The following is a 17,548-nucleotide window of genomic DNA, read 5'->3' on the forward strand; positions in this document are numbered from 1 at the left end:
AGTCACCCACTGCACTGTGTCCCCAAGCACCACGTCCAACCTCAACCTCTCCCTGAACGCCCCCGGGGAAGGTGACTCCACCATTTCCTTGGACGCTTCCCGTCTGTGCCACGAGAGGGCAGGGGGACGCTTAAAACCGAGCGAGAGCCGCACCGCCAGCACCACCACTGATGGAAAACCTTTCCCGCTGCGCAGATTGCATTCGAGTAAATATTTCTGGTGTTGAGAACACAAACACTGCAGCTTGACCCCAAAAACACCAGCTGTCAAAATAGCTTTGGGCTTATCTCATCACCTCCGATCCATGAAAAAAAATAAAATACTGTGCTAGCAATATCTCACGCCTGACCATCTGAGGGGTTACTAGTTTAAACTCCAAACACATGGGGAGCAGAGCTCCCGGCTCTGAAAGAGACTTGGGAAGGGAGAAAAGGGGCAGAGAGAAGCAGCAGCAGAACAAACAACTCCAGTAACAACTGAGGTGGATGGCATTCTTCTCATTCCCAAGCCTTAGAGGCTGATTCTGGATGTTGTAATGTGGTTTATGGAAAAGTGATTCTGTTTTGCAAGACATAGTTTGGAGGCTAGCACGAGATGGTTTTACATTGACATGAGGAAATGTTAACAGGGAAGAATATTATTAACCCCTAATAAAGTATTTTACTGGCATTGTGGCAAATGAATGCAGCCTTTTTCAAGATTCTAGTTCATTTTCCACTATTCTCAAGACATCACAATAAATAAACAAACAAAACTTATTTTTTAAGGTATCTTCCATTCTGTGAGGCTTTAAAATACTTACTAAACTATATTGTTAGAGTAATCACCTAGACTACTGCAGAAATGCAGCCCAGCTAGAACATTGTGGTGGCTTAAGTGACTCCCAGCACCAGTTCCAGGCAGGAAGCAAGGATGAAGGTGCCACAAGAACTTCAGGAGCACTTGGGAAAATGAAATTGCGAAGATTTTGATTGGGATATAAATGTTAACACCTCTGCTTCTTAAAACAAACAAGCCACTATAAGATCTGCACAATTTAATTTACACACCTTATCAAAATAAGCCTCCCAGTACAATACTTAACACAATCCAAATGTTCCATCTCACTCCTGTATCCATACATGTTACTTTGTAATATATTAAAACTAGCTTAGAATTGTAAGACTGAGCTGCCTTACATCAGATTATCACTTTGAATCAGACAATTTTATTTCATCTGTTTCTGATGTGCCTGATACTGTGGCAGTAAGCTTTTTGGGGCAAGGGGATGTGCTGGCAGGTAGAGAGGCTATGGCTCAAGGTAGCCTCCTCCCATTGCACTTCTCAGCATCATGACTGCCATCCCTTTCACAAAGAGGGACATTCGGATGTCTTATACCCACAAAACTTGATGCAGTGAAAGACTCCTTGTAAAGCGTGCCTTTCAAAAACTATATTAGGCAAATGCTGTGAGATGTTAAATGGGCAGAGCTGGTAGGCCCTTCCAGAAGTGCAGCAGGATCCAGAAAATGGTGTGTCTTCGTGGCATAGATCTCCATTCACCGTAAAGCCCAGGCAAAGAGCCTGTAACATGTAACCTCTATCCAGAAGAAATGTCTTTTATCCCAGTAGTTGTTGACTTGTTACTGAGGTGTAGAAAGTTGCCGGTCCATCACCTTTTGTTTTGGAAGATGAACGTCCCTTGTAACACACCTGGACATTTACACAGTATAAGGCAAGGTGCAGAGAAAGATGAACCTAGAGGCACAGAGGGGGATGGGGGAAATTACAGTGCAAGAGAGGAGATAAGAGTTAGAAAAATGCAGATTGTAAACAAAGACAGTTCTGTTCTCAGGTCAGCCAAGTGGCTGCCACTAAGACACAGTAACCCTAGGCTGTCACCTTTGAAATTTACTTGTCGCTCTGGTATGCAACACAAGAATGTGTGCTGTTTCATCATGTTCCATGCCTACACGCTTTTCCTAATAAATTTATTCCAAACTGTAAAAGCAGTGCCTTGTACTAATTGCCCTGCCTGCTGAAGGACCAAAAGGAAAGCTGAGACTTTGAAATAAGCTGTTTTTCTCTAGATGAGAAAAGTGAGAAATATAGATTCAGGACATTTGTCCTACTCATTCACAATATATGTACAAAGCTTTCCTACTCCTGAACACATAAGAAAGTCTCCAAAGCACTTTGGAACCTGCATACTGGCAGATAGCAGTGGCATTCCTTAGGTTTGCTCACTCGTCTTCAAATCTCCTGTCCTCAGTGCTGCTAGCATGCAGCAGCAGCCAAGACACCCTGGTAGCCCTCTCCCTCTCTCCTCCCCTCCCCTCTCCTCCTCCAGCTAAAAGAAATACTGTAATAGGAGCCTCTTCTCCATCCACAACTACCATTTTTTATGTGGCAAAAATATCAGTGGTCACCAAGATTAGTGGATTAGCAGGTTTAACTAAATTTCCTTTACCTAGAGTTAAACATTCAGCTGGGAGCCGTTTAGGAGAAGTGACCTGGGGGCTCAGACATTACTCCGCGTGCTATATGTGCAGTAACGCTAGATGGCTGCACAGCCTCCGAGAAGGGGCTCTTGCCTTCAAGTTCAATTATGTAGTTTGTGGACTTGAAACATACAAGGTGAGATGTGTTGATGAGTGAGGCAGGAGCGTGTTTGTGCGCAATCCCCTCTGTAGTAGTAGTAAACTAGTTCTCCTCTGAGCTGGCAGCCAGAGCTGCAGGGTACTAGGAACAGTGTTTGCTGATGGCTGGACTGAAGCTCTTCACCAAATGACAAAAATATCGTGCTGCAGTGAAGCAGCCTTCCTCCAGATTTGCTCCATCTCCACCAGCAGGAGCTGAACCACGTGTAAAGCAGCACCTGAGACACCCATTTCCAAGCTGGCCTTTCGAGTAACCTGAAATCCCCATAGCTGCAGAGAAAAGGGTGGGGTGTGCAGAGAGAAGCAGAAACCTCCATGGGCAGCCAGCTTTAATCAGGTGTATTTGTTTGTTTACAAAGACATTTAAATAACACCACCCACCATTCTGTACTTCAACATCTCAAGATTTTTCTGCATACATCTCAGTTTTCTAGCTTCTGCTGCAGCATGCAGCCCAGACAAACCAGAACAGGATTAACGTTGTCAGGGATAAGGATTGATAATGTAGTTCAGCAGGTAAGCAGTTCTCTTGAAGGGCAGGATCCTCCCTCAAAAAAGCTGCTGCAAAAGTGGCAAAAAAAATTCACCACATTCATCTGAGCATTACAGTCAGCTCTTAGCCCGGTGCTTGAATACAGACCTTTTATTCGTGCATTGCTTAAAAGATTGCTTGTGTTCACTATGATTAAATCTGGGTGTTACAGCACTTTCACTTGTAACTGAGAATATGAAGTCTGTTAAGAAATGACAGTTTTATCCAGCTCATCACCTGGTCCAAATCTTTCAAGTGTAAGCTCTGCCAGCAATGAATTTCACGACTTATAATCAGGTAACTGTAACAAAATCCTCTCCTAGTTTCTCTGACCACAAATGCCTACCTCTGCAATGATTTGTGGCTGTGCTTTCAGACAGGCACCAGCTTTGTACACGACTGTATGAGAAGCAGAACTCATCCCAATAACCTGTTACAAAACTCCAGGCTGTTCTTACCTGATGCAAACACATACTAGGATCAGAGCTTAAAGCTTCATTTCCAGTCATCCCAGGAGTACAAGGTGTATCCAAACCCCAGAAAGCATCCAATTTAGTTGGTTCCTAAACCATCTCCTTGCTTTTGTCTGCCAGAAATGAAAATATTACTGGCGAGGCAGAGAGGGAGAGCACAGCCTAAGATCTGTGGGGAGTTTGCAGGCTGTTTCTAAGGGATCTAGAAAAATGATCACAGGCTGCAACTTTGCAATTGCAGCACTGCAACCCATAGACGTACAGGTCCAGAGAGCCTTCTCCTGCATTTGTACACACCAGCCCCCTGCTTCTCCTCATGGTCTGAGTCAACTCTGACCAGGAAAGATTACATTTTTGAGCTGTCACATGAGACAATGACCTCTAAGTCATGGTAAAGAAAAACTGTTGTGAAATGTTTGCTGGCAGGCAAAGGGGGAACACAAACATCAGTAGGCCAAATGTACCAAACATGCAGGTTGAGAGCTTGGTACAGGCTGAGAGCACAGAGAGAGGAGACACACGTGTGCAGGCATACACCAGCACTGACAGCATGCGAGTGTGTTCCAAGCGCCGTCCATCCATGGGCAGCACACCAGTTCCTTCTTTTGTGGCTTTTGATCACTGATTCAGTCCCGTCGCATGACAGCTGGTTTGCCTGAGATGACCAGTCTAGTTCTTTTGTAACTCCTTCAGAAGTGGGCTAGCATACAAGCTTTATCAGCAGGAAAATGTTCTCTACCCATCCATTTGTCATAACAAACACCAGGAAATGCTGCATTATTAGCCAGACCATGGTTTAACCCTGCAGTAAAGAGGACCAGAATCACATTGACATCACCCTGTGAACCACACCACAGCCATGGTGGAAAGAGACCTTTCAGTGCCATTGAGAACCTTTTCCTAGGGCATAGACAACACCTTTACCAAGCTCAGACTGTCTTCAGGGGAATCTACATTATACATGCTTTGCCTGCAACTGTACTTATAAATGTAATTTACTTGAGCTTTGTAACACAGACAGGGCACAAAACTCACCTGGTTCACAGCTTGCAGAGAGCAAATGGAAGTTACTATCTCATTTGAAATCCCATTCCTTCAGATTCTTTCCAGTTTTTCAATGAGTCAGAAGGGGCTTGCACCCGGCAAGACAACACTGACCTCCTGCAGCAGGCAGCGATGTACCCAGAGCCATTCTCCAGCCCGTTAAGTCCACTAGGTGCCAGAGATAAGGGACCAGGGAACCAAAAATGGCTCCCTGCAACCTGGGTGGGGTGCAGAGCTCAGCCTGTAATGTATGCTTTTAGCATATCTTCGAAGAAGTGAAACTCCCTTCCCTCACACTCAACGCAGCACAAAGGCATTTTGAATCCTACAAAAGGTATGCCTGAAAGCAAATTTCTTGCCAGCAATAAAGAAAATGAGGAATGTAATGTAGCTGGTCTGTTGGGCTCAAAGGGGGAGATGATTAATCACCAGTGAGGGAGTATGACTGTAGAGGGCAAGTCAGCGTCTCTGAGTATTTTGTTTTTCCTCCCCTCATCTCTTTCTCCTTTTAAAATGAATTTTAAGGTATTGTTTACAGTGGAGTCCTCTCTGCATGCTTTGGCATCTTGTCTGAAGTCAGCAAGTCCCACCATCTCTGCCAGCATTCAGAAAACACCAGTCAACAAGATAGAGCCTTCCTTGAAGACAAACATGGGAAATTCTCTCAGAAGATTTTATGCTGTGATCTTCATCTTGAAAAGGCAGAAATGCTAAAAAAGACAGTGGTTTCCATTGAAAGGAAGGTAGTTTTCATTGGTAGCTTTGATAAAAAGTGTACCTACAGCTGCCTCTCTTGTGCAAACCCCCTCTTTAACCTCTGTGCTGACTACATAAGCAGAGCTCCCACAAGGACCTGTAGATGCATCTAACTACTATGGACCTCACAGAACAGAGTGATGCTAGGTAAGAGATGATGCACTACAGACCAAGTGAGCTCACCTTCTGAGGGGCAAGTCTGTAGCATCCTAGGGTGCTGTGCAATGTAACACCAGTCCTTGGGGGTTAGCACTGACCTTTCTCTTTTCCTGAAGCACCAAATATTGGCACTAGGACCTAAGCAGGAATCACCAGAAGCTGTGAAGTTGGAGACACTACTGTGCAACTCATACAAGCACAGATCATCAGTCGTTACAGTACTCTGGTCACGTGGAAACAACACAGGATCAATAAATCTGGCTTGCAGCAAAAAGCCAAAGAAATCTGAGCATTGTGGACGTACATAAATAGGTGCCAGACAGGAGGGCTTAGGACATATTGTACAGACTATTTGTAAAGACACGTTCCTGGTGTTCTGAGTCCATAAATAATGTTTGCTAAAAAGTATTAGGTGCCTTCCCCAAGGGCTGCCAGAAAAAAAAAAAGAAAAAAAGAAAAAAAAAAAGCAGACCAGAAGGAGCTTAGGCACATTCCAGTTTGGGGAGGAGCAAGAGGCTGCAAAGACATCTCTAGCAGACTTATTACGGTACCTTTATGATATGTTTGTCTTTTCTTACCCAGAGGGCAGGGGTGGGGGAAATACGATTCCTCACTCTGACTACGGTGGGGTTTGAATGCTGTATGGGTACAGACAGCACTCTCTTCTGTTTGAGCCACTCCTGCAAAGGTGTCTTGAGCTGGACTGACAGCAGCCAGAGGGGGTTCTGGCAGCTGCTCATATCCCAGGGAAGTGAGAGGTATGTGAACCCATCACATCAAACCCCAGAGAAAAGCAGGAGGAGCAAGGAGAGTGTTTGGATCTGTGCAAAAAAATCTTTTCTCACTCCAGCCCTGTTTACAAAGTTGATCCAGGGCAAAGCATCACCCCTTCAACCTAAACAAAGAAGCATGATGCAGAGAGTACCACATATCTGCCAACGTCCCTGCTGTGATCCTGCATGGGCCTTGAAGCACTCACAGTGAAAGAAATGGATCATGACAATAAAGGAGAGTTTTCTTTGCCTTATCATCATATGCCCAGAAACTCCCATGAAAACTCTGCAGACTCCCAGTGCTGCTTCCCCAAACGCCTGTGCCTCAGGCCCAGGCTCGGTTACCCCTTTAATCCTGTGCAGGAGATCCAAGATCAAAGTTGGTGGGACTTGGTTTTGTTGCAGCTGTTCCCAGCACCGTGCCTGGAATTTGGACAGCCACTGGTTTGCATTCCTCAGCCATGGGGCAGCCAGATCTGACACTTCAGCGTTAACCCCTGGGTTTGGCATGGATTATGGACTGGAGTCTGCCTCCTGAAAACTCCCCTGCTCGGTGGAAGACGGCCTTCACTGTGGTACCTTGGGCAGCTACACAGTTAAATGCTGTTTGGCCCATGGGCAGCAACATCTCAGTGCCAAAGGAAGCGATCCCTACACAATCAGGAATCTTGTGGGATGGAAGGTGATCTATAACTGTCTGTTATGTTATCCCCGGGAGAGGGGGAAGAGAACTGAAAACATCAAACATTTACTGGAAAAAACAAGACCAGCCCTGTATTTAATCAAAACATTTTGTTTTGTTCCATTTGTAATCATTTCCATCCAATGAGCAAATATTTTAGTAATGAAAATGACAGTTTTCTTCCACAGGCAAACAAAATAAGTATTCATGTCAGCTTGCCTACAATGCCACAGCGAAGGTGACATTTTTAATGCTGTGTTGAAACTTTCTTTACTTGTATTCCAGTAATACTAAAGGCACCAATTTAGATTTAACAATCCATTGTGTTCAGTGCTGGAGGCTCTTGTTCGGGTGGTGGTGGGAAAACCAACCATTTGTGGGAAAGAAGCTGAAGTGACACTTCGTCTTCCCCTGAAGTCCATGAGAACATGACTGAATATGCCCACAGGACTCTGAGCAAGGCAGCGCTTCCTAGCAGATGAGTACCAACCTGAGAGCCCGGGTGACTTATGTCTTTTGCCAGCAATGTTGGTACCCTGCATTCTTTATTGGAAACATTACTTACTGCTGGTAAAAGGGAAACAGGTAAAAAAAATCCCTATTCCTGTACAGGACTTGATCTTATACTCAAAGGGCAATCACAAAATAGAAGCAATGAATTGCAGGTAGCTCTGTTTTAGTTTATGGAGACTTCATAGCAGCCAAAGGCTCTCCGTATGTTGTCCTTAATTATCATAGGTCCCTAAAGAGTTAGGAACAGTTAATGCAGATTTCCTATGACACCTGACTCCCCACCACTTTCTGTGCCTCAGGTACCTGAACTCTGTATTCCCCCTGAAAATAAATAAATAAAAATAAATGGAAATAACCGTAGAGACTTTCTCTGCAAAACACATTGAGATCTACTGGTGAAAAAAGGCTCCCTGTTTTCATATACTGGGATATTCCTCCTCACTCTGCCCCTACTCCCCGAGCCCTCTCAGGCAGTGATCAGCAATCACAGTTGCATTTTCCTGGCCAGAAGAGGCCAACCATTTTCTCTCTGCTACCAGCTGACTTTGTTGTCCAAGTGAAAAGGGAGATGTAACTCACGGGCATCTCCTCTTGCTTTGACGTGGTTCTTTGCTCAAGCCCACCATGCGCATTTCTGCGCCATCATGGTGTAAGCCCTGCTTCCTGGTGCTGTCTCTGCACCTCACCCATCCATCCAAACACGTTTTTTGTGCCCTCGAGCAACTCTACGGAGGAGTCAGCATCTGCCAACTGTGGTTTAATACTAATTAATGCAGGCTCCTCGCCATGTTCTGCTCCAGCTCACAACAACAGTGCACTGATCACACACATCTTTTTCACTGGCACATCTTATTACCCCAAGATCAAAATATCTCACTGAAATCCAGCTGCAGCACAGAGTTCAGTCGCCTTTCCCAGAGTGGTGTGGCAGCGTTGGCACCTCCTGGAGGAGCAGGAGTTTCTGCTGAAGACAGCAAGACATTGCGAATATATGTGGTGATAGGAAAGGAGCAGCTGGTTTGGGGAAAAGGAGGAGGGCTTTGAAGAGCCACGGGCTCTTCAAACCATCTGGGAACACTGCCTGGGAAGCAACCCTGCAAAGATCAAGAGGCCTTTTTGCTGGCTGGTTGGATGGAGCAAGAACAGGGGTGCAATGCTTTCCCTTGCTGGCACCCAGATGGCAAGGGAGGGGAGGTTACTCCTTTTTTTTGCAAGGAGAAACCAGGGTGGCCATAGCCCACTTGGCAGACCAGATCTTCACCCAAATACCAGGATGAAATCACAACTTTTGTCTGAGACATTCAGACCTGCTGGTACCAAACATCCCATTACTCATCAAGAGCTCCACCTTGTCCTCCCTTTGGGTACTGCTGACATTGTGAAATCTTTCCTCACCACAGCTCTTTCCACACAGTATTTTCTGTGCCAGCAACAAAGTCTGGTCTGGGAGGACAGGAAATCTACAGAGCACCCTCCTTCTAATACTTACAGCTAAATGTATGATGGTCTGCAAGAAACTGAGAGTTTAAATTGATCAGTTGACGGCAAAAATTTAGGATCAATGCCAAAGAATCCTCTATAAACTCTAGGTAAATCAGAGTCAAGCGCTAACTACAATCTCTAGCCTGCCTAGCTCTGTCTGTCCTATGTTTCACTGACTTGCTCCACTCACAGCTTTAAAGTTTGCCTGTGTTTCTCCTAGAGCTTTCTCAAAGTGTTTCTGAGCTACTAAATCCCAGTTTGATTTAAATCTCTGTAAAAGTCCAGTTGTTCGGATACAGGGCTTTGGTTATTTTCATGTTTCATAACCACCTGATCATTAGCTTGCATGTGTGGGGATGAGATGATGCAGACTCGCTTGTACATTTGCATCATGACGGATTTTCTCTAATAGTTTTTTTTTTTACAATTCTAAAGGTCGTGAGACATTGCAAGCACGAATTTACATATCCATAAAGGTTAAGGCCAGGAGGCATATCAGTCAACAGAGTACATCGACCACCAGGAGAGGATAGCATATGAAGACAGAAGCCAGGGATGTTCAGAGTTAAGGAATATTTTTATTCCAAGTGGACAAACACGTAACGCTACCTGTGAGGCTTGCTGATAAGGATGTGCAGACGCTTGGGTTAGTGCTGGAGCCAGAAACGTTATACCAGATCTGACAGGGCTGTGGCTCCAGCAGCGCGGCAGTGCTCAGCACAGCTCAGCCTGCTCCCCTGCTGCAACGCAACCACTCGCCATGCCCCGAGCTTTCCTGTGCCGGGGAATTACACTGCTCCACCTGTGTGACTCAGGCACGATCATTTTAGGAGGTATCAGCCCTCCCCTTAGAACACCCACCACCAACAAAAGCACAATGACAGCATCTCTAACTCATTACTGCAGATACTGTTAAAGCAGCTAGTGAGAGCAACAGATAACAAGTGGCTCTGAAAACCTTTAAAATGAGCAAGAGCTCTCTCTTTAAAAAAATAAAGTCTCTAAGGTACAATCACACAAACCTGTGCTACCTGCACAGGAACTTCCACAACTTATGCACCTCCACCAGCCTTCATCTTTGCTTGGGCCAAGTCATCCACAAACACAAGGACAACAGCAACAGAGGCTTGTTATTTCTGAGGTTGCTGGTGCCCAGGGCAAATGTCTGCCTGCAGCACACTGCCCTCTGTGCCTGCCATCGGGGATGGCTGGAGGGACACTGGCCAGGTATCTGCTGTTGAAGTGGGACACCCCTCGGTAGAGCAGTTCTCTGGCATCTCAGCTGAGGGACCCTAACCTCCCTCACCTCCTCTTTTCCCTGGGTTGCTCCTTCCCCTTCCCTCCACGAGTCCTCCCCCGGCCTTATCACATTCCCTCCATTCCTCTCATCGCCCTCCTCTCTGCTTGCCTCCGAGGTCCTTCCGGCCCTGCCATGGGGCCTCCAGGTCCCTTGCTTGCACCTCTCACATTGGGTTCATGGATGCCACAGTGACAGGGTGAAACCAGTGAGGGGGAAACCCAACACTCCCACAGCTCTGAAGACCACATACACTCTCTACCCACCTTTGCTGTGCAAAGTACCACATAACCCCCCGATTCTCGATGCTATCTCTTTGCCATAACTCAGTTTCCATAAACTCTCCTCCATTTATCCCTCACTGAAGCACGCTTATCTTATCTTGCAAGCCCGACTTGACACCAGGCAGTTTGGTGTTTATATGAAAAAAGGGTTCGGCTTTCACAACAGTTCAGCAGCCACAAGCAGAGCTAGATCTTCAGAACAGCTTAGCCTGCATTTTTGGGCACTAAAAGTTGCAGCCAGCTCTTCCCAGAGGGCTCGCTGTAATGGCGTGCTTTGAAAACACAGCTTTAAACATCCCCAAAACAGTTAGATGTGGGGCCTTTGTTGTAAAATCAGACTCCATCCAGGTGCCTCCCTGCAGCCAAGCATAACTGGTGTCTGCTCTGCAGCCCTTGCAACCCTTCCCTTGTTCCTCTGCCTTATGAGCTTATATGAACACGGGCTACCAGGGCAAATACGAGCCTGGCCCCCACCTGCTTCTGATTTTGACAGACGCGAACTTGACTGATGCAGTTTACAAACTTTGGACAATATTTTGTTGTGTCTTTGCCTGTTCCGTCATATTAAAACTAACTCAGGAGCGAGCAAATTGTGCTGTGGGACTGCAAATCACTGACATTCAAGGCTGGGTCACCTGGAGGTCAGTATTCACTCTTGCTCTCTCTCTCTCTCTTTTTTTTTTTTTTCTGTTAAGAGCACTGCCAGCAACTTTTTGGAAGGCACCAAAGAAAGCAAGCTGTCCTTGTACAAATACAGAAATACATATGCCCATTATTTTTACCTGGCATGGAAAAATGCATGTTTTTTCCTCATCAGCTCAGTTCTCTTGGCTTTAAGTGAAGGGTTGTTGCACAGTGACTGTTTTGTTGTACAACAGCTTTGTGACATCAGTTCTCCACACTATAAGTTGCAGAGTGCTGTGGGGTCATGAAGTGATGTATCACAAACTTTCTGTTATTTCAGGATACGGAAATATCTCTCAAGCACTGCATATAGACTACAGATTCATCACGAGCCAACCTGGAAATTTCAGTCTGAATGGCAGTCTTAAATTAGAAGCACAGGGAAGTGTGCAGTGGAATAGCAGACTGTCTCTATTCATCCCACAGTAAACAGGAATACCAAGAGAAGCAGAGATTTATAGATAAAAGCACAAGTACCACTGTTAAGATAGAAGTTATAGAAGTCCTGGTCCCAAACCCCTGAAAGTCCTCGGTACTATTTCATCTCCTTTAGTGGATCTGGTCTGGACAGAGAAAGTATCACCAGCATTCCCCATCCAGACCTAGAAGAGCCCTGCTCTGGGGTTAGTTTGAAGAGGGAAAAAATGTCTCTTTATGATGAACATTCTGGTGTTGCTCTGGACAGCAGTGGTCACTCACTGCTCATAGAAACACCGAGTTCAGTGCAGACTCACAGATTTAATGCCGAGGCACCTTTAGAGAAGAGACTCATTTCACCTCTTTTCATGGGCAGAAAGATGAAAAGTAGAGCTATGGACCACCGTGCTCGGGAGGCAGGTGCTCAATGCTTGTGCCAAATTTGAGCTCCTGTGCCCTTTCCACTGCGTGAAAGAGGTGCTAGATGTGGGGCCACATAACAGCACACACCTGCTGCTTGCACGCAGTCATGTACACAGACCATGGCGTAAGGTCCAGAGTCACGTTACCGACTTGATTTCACAAACAGTGGAGCCAGAGATATCCTCCGGGATGTCCAGAGGAAATACACACCCAAGAACTGGATATCAGGGCTGTACACAAATGAAAGAGCACTGATCTGGCTTCAGCAAGAGAGTTTTTAAATAACAGGTTTGCAGAAACAGATGCTATTTGTAAAGTATGTCCTGGGGTTATCCAGACAAGTCTTTGGCTACTGAATGCCACACCACCAAGGACAGTTGTTTTCAACCTTTTTTTGGTCTGGGAAGCCCTGTAAATTTTTATGGTGGAGATGAGGTCTCGTGAAGCATATTTAAACCCACTCACAGTTGGCCTGACTTCCACAGTTACTTCTGACTACCAGAGTCAGGAGTAGGTCTACAGGAACTGACACCCACTGCTCCTGGCTTACCTTTCAGTATCTCTTTTAATGGAAAAGTCCATGGAGCAACTCGGTGTGCTCATGGACAAGGATCTCCATTGCTGCCCTGAGCAGTGCCGATCATCTCGCTCCTGACCCAGGTTCACGTGCTGCAGCTCTTGGTTCCCAGTTTTCTTCTGGAGGAGCACAACAATGTATGCCCCCTCCAAGTGGTCAACTCTGTAATCGAGCTGTGAAAGTATAATTATGAGTACAATTAAGGTGAAATATAGCTCTATTGAAGTCGGTGGGAGTTTTATTATTAACTAAAGTTTCACCTCTGTGTTTCGGGTGGATAACTATCCTGTTCGAGGAAAGAGGTGATTATTTAATCAAAACAACATTTATAATGCAATGCCTCTGTCATATTCAAGCCTTCAGAACATGTTTACTTTAATCAGTTCTAATTAAATAGCTACACAAGAAAAATATTTAGTTCTCCTGATGTGTGTACATATATTCAGGGGAAGCAGACCTCATGAATTGCTATTTGTACTGCCTTAAACTCAGGTGATGTGCTTAGCAAGTCACACACCTAACTCTTCTCTTGCACTCCACTGAAACAGATTGCTTTAAAATGGGAGTGAGTGGTTCCAAACTAAAGCAACTGCAGCATTTACAACAATGCAGCATTTACAATGAGGCAAAGGATTGCCAAAGTCTCAGACCTGTTAATTGCAAGGTTTAAGCAGCACTTTCACAGTTGACAGGATTTTCAAGGGATAAAAAGCAAGCAAAAAACAACCAGGCTGAGGGATGCTTGGGACACTAGCACTCACCAGTGCTGGCCATGGTGTTGGCAAACACCGCGGAGAGGGGAAAAGGAGGTCAAAAGCACCTTTTCTGAGCCCTGGGAGCCCCTCCCTGTCACCTCTTCCTTGATTTCATGGTGGGAAACTCCCTGTCCCTGCCCCTGTGCTCTCTGATCTCTTCTGTCACGGTCCCTTGGTTTCCCATCCAGCTTTACCAGTCTCCTCTCGACAAAGCTGAGCACAAAGCTCTGCAGCAGGTCCAGAGTGCTCAGCTAGGGCTTTGCAAAGGAGAAGGCTGCCCGCAGCCATGCACCCAGCCCCAGTGAGCTATGCTGGCATGCCCCAACCCTCGCCTCACCCTCACCCCCTGTGTATTCTGGGGCACACCTGAATGTGAGGTCAGGCGTGATGTCCCACACTCCGGTGGGATGATCTCAGTGACATGGCCCACAGGAGCAAAGCTGGGCCCAGCTTTGGGACACACTGACAGTCCCTGTGACACACAGCTGTGGCAGTGCTCCTCCTAGGAAAACCCTGGGGGTGGGCACCCCTTGTACCAAGGGGTGCTGCCAGGTGCTTGGTGTGAGCAGGCTCAGGTCCCCCCTGGGGCAGGGCAATGGCTTACAACCCACTCAGGACACGCAGGTCCCAGCAGAAAAACAAGGTGCCTCCCTCTCCAACATGCCCTTCCCTCCCTCCCGAGGGGCTGCCCCACTCCTCAGGTACCTCTGCTGCTCTTCCCCCCCCTCGCCAGCTCCCCAGCCTTCTCTCCCAGAACCCATATACTCAAACATACCTGCTCCGGGATCCCAGCTTTGTAGCTTTCTCTGCTCATGGTGGTGAGCAGTGAGCAGCAAGGGCAAATAGGGCAGCAGGGTGGCAGCTTTCTTCCTCCTCTGTGGTTCAGTAGCAGTGACTGTGCAAAGGACAGAGAAGGTGCAGAGGGGCTTTGCTTGTACAGGCAGGCTTTGCTCCTTCTGAGTTTTGCTGCATTTATCAGATTCCTTGATCAGAGAACAAATGTTGCAATGCATCTAGATGGAGCAGGTCCCAGGACTCGCAGGGGTTAACGCACTGCTGCTGAGGGCCACTTGCTGTCCCAGCAGGCTATTTTTTGCACTGTAAGGACATCGCAGTGAAACAACTTCCTCTTTTCTGACCCCGAACCTTCACCTGAGCAGGCTGTACACGTGCAGGCCACTGCCAAGTTAGCTGGAGAACCATTTCACAGGAAACTGGGGTCTTTTGGAAACTTCTCCCTACAGGAACACAAATGTCATGCGTTTCCTCCTCGAACACCCCCTCTCTTTTTGATCTTTCGGCCATGCCCTCGACCCAGCTCTTGTCTGAGGGGCTGCTGGCTGAGGCAGCATGGGCTGCAACAATCCGTGCAAGGCAAAGATAAGCAAAAGTTAAGGCAAAGAGCAGCCCCTGATGGTCTCCCAGTGGGGACAGGTCCAAGCCAACCCTGAAGGCTGCTGCACAAACCATCCCCTCCCTGCTCTTCCTCTGCTGATGGGGAGCCCCCAACAGCATGACATTACATCCCCCATTCTCTCCCACTTGTCACATAGATCCAATCCCAAAACCTTGCTTGCACCAGGATGAAGGACAACGCATTCCAGCTGGGGAGCTGATAGCATTGCACAGGGTCCTTCTGTGCCGCGCTGCAGGTGCACAAACCCAGCCAGGAGGCAGTCGAGCAACCTGTCCAGATCTGTCCTTTAAATAAGGGTCAGGGAACAGGATGGAAAATAATGTCTGATATACGCATATGATGAAAGGTTGACAATTATTTCATTGTGTGCATCAGTAAGAAAACCACAGCAACAATGATACTGGAATGTGTTTTTCTTTACCATGAATAATTTGCACCAGGTGGAGGGGTCCCTTGCATGCACGAAAATTTCTGTGATTTGGGGGCTGTGTACCTTGAAGAAGAAGGGTCCTGAAACTACCTACAAAAATCCTGTTCTGCCAGACAAGCTGCAGCAGCAGGAGATGAAGTTATTTGCACAGGGGACTTGCCTAAAGCAAAACAGCAGAGGAACACCTGTCCCACCCATATAAAGCTGCACACACTCAGGGCTCTGCCCTGCCACTGCTTAATTTGGCTTTTGGGGAGTTTTTCGAAGAAAAGATCACGTTTGACAGTCAACCTCCTTTGCAACCGCAGAGCCTCTCAGTGGACACTTTAAGTCACTTACTGTGGAAGATCTGGGGGGGGGGATTTCAACCTCTGTAGCACAAGTTGGTTTCAAAAGTCACCACTAAATACAGATGTCTTGCTTTCCAAGGGCCTAGCTTGGGAATCATACTACAAAGGGCCGACTTTGCCCGGCATTTTAATCTGAAGAGCCTGAGGAGCTCAGCAAAGACTGGGCAACCCTGGGAAGCTCATGCCTCTGCTGTAGGGAAGTGCCCTCTGCTCTCAAGTTGCTTCCTACCAGCCCCAAGTCTCACAAAGTTGACAAGAGAGATAGGATGCAGCTGTACGCCCGGGGGATCCAGAGACACAACAGCTCTCCACACTCGGGGACTTCTCTGGGTGGAGAGTTTTCTTATGGGTAAGGAAACCGATGCATCCATCAGAAACCAAGCTGATGCTGACTAAGAGGTTTTTCCTCTTCCTCTTACATCCTCTGCAGCTCGAGAGGGAATTTCCTGCCCAGTTGCGATTTGGAGAACCCATCCCACACACTCAGCACATGGATGGACAGGAAGGAGCCCTGGCACAGGGTCCAGGCCAGTGCTGGCAGCTTACAGCATCCCCACAAGGCGCCTGGCAGCAGCTGAGCAGCCTGCTTGCCTCTCTGGCTGGTTCCATTTTAATGCTAATATGCAAATAACCTATGCTGGAAAATAGAAAAAAAAATTAAAACACAAATCTTATTAAAAAAAAAAAAAAAAGTTATGCTACTAAGATTTGTTAAGTGCAGACAAAAATAACCATGCACAACAGCTAACAATAGCTTTATGGGGCCCGCTAGACTCTGAACACCGTCACACGTTGTGTCAACAAAGGGCACTTCCAGTAGTAATTGTCAGTTGCATACACACACACACACCCTCTCATAAGAGCACCTAGAGCATTAAAATCTTGCACTCATTTCCAGCCATTTTCACTCCAAGTTTTGCCCTAGCCCAGGGCTGGAGTGCTTGGCCTGTGTGCACTCCAGAGGATGTTCTATTCTTGTTCAAAAGCTGTCACTGGATTCTTTTATTTATTATATTTTGTTGGCCCCAAGCATTTGCTGAACACAAGGAGGTAAACTGAGCTTAGAAACAGCCAGCTTGAGACTATCAACCTGGTTTTCTGACAGCATCAAACTTGTTGTTCACTGCGTATTAGAAACATTTCTCTGGTAATAAGACCCCAGAACTGCAGCACCCAGATCACAAGACATTTCTGGAAATGCTGGATGTAATCCTCAGTAACTCTCAGGTTTGGTCTGAGCTGAAAGCAACTTCAAGGGATGTCTTCTGGAGAAGGGCTGGGTAGGAGAAGCCTCGCAAAGATGAAAAAGCACTCCATATACCTATTAAAAAGGGAAAGTCCCGTGCAATAATTATTGTATGCATTTAGTCCTGCCCAGAGCACTTTGAATTGCAACTGTATAAAGACATCAGCACAGTAATTTTATTTATTTATTTATTTATTTGCTTTTTTTCTTTTTCATCTCCAAACTACTTACTTAAAAAAAATAAGATTCTGGGTAGTATAGAAGTATGCTCAGCAGTGTATAAAACAGTGGAGGTCTATGGCAGGAAGAAAGCAGTGTGCAAACCGAGTCAGGGAAGGTATATCACAGAATCACAGGATTTTTAGGTTGGAAGAGACCTCAAGATCATCGAGTCCAACCTCTGACCTAACACTAACAGTCCCCACTAAACCATATCCCTAAGCTCTACATCTAAACATCTTTTAAAGACTTCCAGAGATGGTGACTCCACCACTTCCCTGGGCAGCCTGTTCCAGTGTCTAACAACCCTTTTGGTAAAGAAGTTCCTCCTAAGATCCAACCTAAAACTCCCCTGGCGCAACTTAAGCCCATTCCCCCTCGTCCTGCCACCAGGCA

This window comes from Aythya fuligula, chromosome 7 (genome assembly GCF_009819795.1).
Source record: "Aythya fuligula isolate bAytFul2 chromosome 7, bAytFul2.pri, whole genome shotgun sequence".
Lineage (NCBI taxonomy): Eukaryota > Metazoa > Chordata > Aves > Anseriformes > Anatidae > Aythya > Aythya fuligula.